The sequence below is a fragment of the Oratosquilla oratoria genome, chromosome 23 (assembly GCF_046742065.1).
Source record: "Oratosquilla oratoria isolate Oo_2021 chromosome 23, ASM4674206v1, whole genome shotgun sequence".
NCBI lineage: Eukaryota > Metazoa > Arthropoda > Malacostraca > Stomatopoda > Squillidae > Oratosquilla > Oratosquilla oratoria.
In genome coordinates, this window is record NC_134799.1 from 12,313,933 (window position 1) to 12,318,932 (window position 5,000).

Consider the following 5,000-nt stretch of genomic DNA (forward strand, 5'->3'; position numbering starts at 1 on the left):
GTCTTTGGCTGGAGCAACGGCTCCATTATTACGAAGGTTATGAGAGTGTCTTAACCAGGTGGAGGGGGTGGGGAATAGTAGTCGTCGTTATATCAAGTTGTGGCTTCCGGCGCCGGGTGGTTTTATTAAGCTAATCGAAGTTGCAAACCTCATCTGGGCGCATCCGGCGTCGCTGCACAGTGTGACACCGCACCGGTCTGAGGACTTCTTGTTCAGTATTGGCTCCGATGTCTACACTTCCTCGCGCCAGTCGTCATTTTTCACGGTCCTTCAACCTGTCTTCCAAACTATCTTTTTCGCCTTTTTGAATTTTAATCTTATTTTAAAGATTTTAACTCCAACCGTGCCCCACCGTGCCTTCGCCCTCACAAGTCCAACGGTTCCTGTCGCATCCAGTTGAATACCTGTCCGCGGTTTTCACTTGTAGCTTCGTAGGTCGACGTCTTTTGTGTGTGTGTGTGTGTGTGTGTGTGTGTGTGTGTGTGTGTGTGTGTGTGTGTGTGTGTGTGTGTGTGTGTGTGTGTGTGTGTGTGTGTGTGTGTGTGTGTGTGTGTGTGTGTGTGTGCGTGCGTGTGCGTATGTGAACGGGAGAGAGAGAGAGAGAGAGAGGGGGGGCTCAAATTCAACATTAGTTTCTTATGAATTTCTTAAGTGCTCAGGAATTGAAACTCTTTTCTTACTTTGCGAACACCAGGAAGAAGCGTACACACAAGAAGGAACTCAAATTAACATTTATTTTACCTCAAAATTTGAGTGGAGTCTATGACACCACACCCACACTGGATATTGGGTGTGGCCCCAGCTTCCGTGTGTGTGTGTGTGTGTGTGTGTGTGTGTGTGTGTGTGTGTGTGTGTGTGTGTGTGTGTGTGTGTGTGTGTGTGTGTGTGTGTGTGTGTGTGTGTGTGTGTGTGTGTGTGTGTGTGTGTGTGTGTGTCTGTCTGTGTGTGTGTGTGTGTGTGTCTGTCTGTCTGTGTTTGTGTGTGTGTGTGTGTGTGTGTGTGTGTGTGTGTACATGTGTGTGTGTGTGTGTGTGTGTGTGTGTGTGTGTACGTGTGTGTGTATGTGTACGTGTACGGATGGGTCTATCTATCGCCTGAAAGGGTTTAATGATTACCTCTATTTTTAACCGTCGTAGCAATAAGTTCTAATGCCCCATTAGCACAATTCCTGGCACTCTTTCTTCCTGGATTTCAAAGGTCCGGACTCACTAACACTTCAGAGTCCTAATCGCATTCTGTTTCCTGTGTGGCGCTTTGTCCGAGCGCTGTACCTGTCAACTGGGTTGCGTAACCCTACGTTTAACACGCTATACATAAGAGCCGCTCGGTTTCAAACGTGTTGACAGGATGTACTGTATTACGATAAATAAAAAAAGAACACGTGGGAATACACAGTTGAGCTCATAAAGGACTGGTATAAACTCACTATTATCAACTCTCTCCCTCCCTCACTCTCTCTCTCTCTCTCTCTCTCTCTCTCTCTCTCTCTCTCTCTCTCTCTCTCTCTCTCTCTCTCTCTCTCTCTCTCTCTCTCTCTCTCTCTCTCTCTCTCTCTCTCTCTCTCTCTCTCTCTCTCCCTCTCTCTCTCCCTCTCTCTCTCTCTCCCTCCCTCCCCCTCCCCCCTCCCCCCTCTGTCTCTCTTTTCTCTCTTGGTTTCACAGGAACCAATAAGAGGCACACTTAAGTGTTAGTCGCCCAAGACAGACGTCAGACAAAACCATCTCCCTGACTTCTTTCTGTCAGGTTCGACTGTACTTCTTCCAACTTTTCACACAAGGAGAGACAGCCTGCGACTGATCCTGTCCTGCCTATATGCAACTGCTCTTCTGCTTACGATGAGGAGCTTGTTAACAGGTTCTGAGAAACCCGTCCTAAGTCGAACCGTCGTGAGTCGAACCGTCGAACCGTCGAGGGTGGCGCACACGGACCGAGGGGGTGTGGGGGAGGTGCTGGCCGCTGTGCGAACGCTAGACGCAATGCAGCCATCGTCATAAATGAGCCATATTTTTCTTAAGCAAACATACTTAGCAATATGGAATATACATACCTACGTGCACCACCCCGGGAAATAAAAGAAAATCTCTTCTTTTTACCTGCAAAAACCCATCGTAACTTCGAGCAACCGTTGGCTGAATGATCGTGAGTAGAGGAATGACGGTCAGGTGACATAGAAACGGCTCTGTACCGGTAACATAACACAGTCGTTAGACCAACATTTTTTTTAATCCAGAAAAATCCTATGGGTGTGCCCGAGGACTGTTGCCAGCCACTGCGGGGTTGCGGATGTCATTATTGGTTCCAAATGTCAGTTATTGAAGTCTCGAGGTCTTTAGTGGTTTTGAGGGAGGAAGGGAGGGAGGGAGGGAGGGAGGGAGGGCCCTTACCAGACAAGACAAGGAGAGGCGTAACCAGATTTCTTTTTTTAGTTATTATTTATTCATGCATTCATGTATCATTCTGTATTTACTTATTTGTTTGTTTGCTTATTTACCTATTTATTCGTTTATTTTTTGTAGGTTGTTTATTTACTGAATTATCTATTTGAATTGGGGGGGGGCATTTGTCTTGATTATTTTTCATTTGATTGTTTACCTATTTCTTTTTCTTTGTTTAGTTATTTATTTATCTATTATTTATTTGTTTGAATGTTTATAAAATTATTTACTTAAATATTTATTTTAGTTGAGGCGCTCAGTGATGCTTCAATTTGAGGGAAGTGGAGAAATCGAGGTACGCCCTCCTTGTGGGCCAACGTGGCACGTCATTTATCCCACGACGAGTGTGGCCACGAGGGAGCGCGACTAACTCACAGCAGATAATGTCAGATTTTTTTGGTTTTGTTTTAAGCACACGAACGGGAGTAAACGATGCCGGACTATGGTTATCTCCGTGGGAAATGGCCCAGCGTGGACAAGGCACTACTTACTTGCGGCGGAGGTCGAGGTGACGGCAGTTCGAACCTTGACGCAGGTGAAGTTGGACTAAGGGCATGATGGTTCATTCCATTCCACGCTACAAAGTCCTCTGTAAGGGGCACCGTCCTAGCTTCCTGATAGGGGGAGTTCGCGATGTTAAACCGATCATCATCTCTTCTCCTCGGAGGCCATGGAGTCTTCCTGGGGTCAGATCTGGAGGAGAAGGGAGAGTGAGGCTGTGAGGTGCCATAACGCTGGGTCTCATTGATAGATGGTTGTGACTACGTTGTGGAAACTACAGCGTAGTGGTACAGGGTGATTATAAGTCACCACTCCACCTATGTGATCTCTGTTGACCTTAGTCGGTTATTTGGTGACCTTGCTTGACTCAAGACACTGTAGGTCACGTCACCTCTTACGCAGTGTCGCTACGTCTTCGATCCAAGTGTTAAGAACATAAGAATGGAGGAGACTGCAAAAGACCATAAGGCCTTGATCTGGCAGTTCCATGTCCCTTATCATCTTTCATCTCTATCCATAAAGTGATTTCGTCTTCTCTCAGAACAACCACTTGTTTCAGCGCTCACGACATCATGGTTACCAAGTCTATTCCATTCGTTAACCACTCTTCTGTTGGGAAACCAGTTCTTGCCTATTTCCTTCTTAGACCTAAATTTGTCCAATTAAAAACCCATTACCACGAGTCCTGTCTTACTATGATTATGCCGTGTCCTGTGACAGCGTCCTGAGCCAACGGGAGTTCAAAGTAAATCGAGACAGAGCTCATGGATTTCATCTCACCGTAGGAAAAGAAAAACAAATAAAATTCGCCATTACTCCACGCAGGCGCCTGTGTGCCGTTACATACTTACATGCACACACACATACACACACACACGCGCGCACACACACACACACTTACACACACACACACACACACACACACACACACACACACACACACACACACACACACACACACACACACACACACACACACACACCAACTTCTTGCCCAAAGGAGGGAGTACCGTAATACTTTTCAGCTCTGGACGGGGACTGAACTCAGGACCACCGAGTTAGGAGATCTAGTCGGTACCATTACACCAACAAGTCGGTGTTTGTGTGTGTGTGTGTGTGTGTGTGCGCTTGCTTGCTTGCTTGCGTGTGTTTACTCATCGTAGTTATCTAATTGTAGTAAACCGGAAAAGAGGCACGTTGGTTGGGCCCTCTCTCTCATTCTCAAGTATCTCATTTTTTGAGTGTCCTTTTGACGTTCTTCAAACTATGTTGATAAAAAAAGAAATGTATCTTTCATCATGTTAGTTGCATATATTGGGAACCTGGTGCTTGAGCCAATCCTTGTGGAACTCCGCTTGTCACAATCGTCCATTATTTCATCTTATCCTTTACCACTGTCCTCATGTATCTGCCATTTAGAAATCACACACACGCGCACGGTCGTGTTACATCCACGATTATGAAGTCGATTTTGTAAAATTAAGCTTAGTGATAGAATTATGATAAGAAATGAATTGTGCGCATCCAAGCTAGGAGGTCTGATGACGTCATGTCGCTGAAGGTGTCGGACAAAAACAGACAAGGGGGACGGGAGGGGAGAGTGACGCAACGATGACGCAACGATGACGTTTTGCGCCGGATGTGGAACTTGGAGGCAACGTTGGAAAGTTGCCCTCAGGGGGATCATCGTTCCAACATTAGTTCCACCGGTCCACCTTGTCAGCCGTTCCACATTGTTAACTGATCCACCTTGTCAGCCGTTCCACATTGTTAACTGATCCACCTTGTCAGCCGTTCCACATTGTTAACTGATCCACCTTGTTATCATCACTGTTGATTTATATAGTTATTGATCTACCATTGCGAGGTGTCTTTTTACAAACATTTCCTTCCCATAGTGTCTCCTCTTATAATAGCTGGATTACGAACATAAAAATGTAGGAGACTTCAAAAGACCATATAGCCCACACCAGGCACTTACCATCTGTCATCCCTATCCATCAACTTATCTAATCTTTAGTTAACCAATTGTTTCAGCGCTCACTACTTGATGGTTACTAAGCC

At 45.9% G+C, this 5,000-nt stretch overlaps 1 protein-coding gene across 5 annotated transcripts in view; it reads left to right on the forward strand.

Annotated features, from left to right (window-relative positions):
• The window catches only part of LOC143037966 (uncharacterized), a 181,220-nt gene that overhangs the window by 50,496 nt on the left and 125,724 nt on the right, over nucleotides 1-5,000 (forward strand). The gene's annotated exons all lie outside the window — the stretch shown is intronic.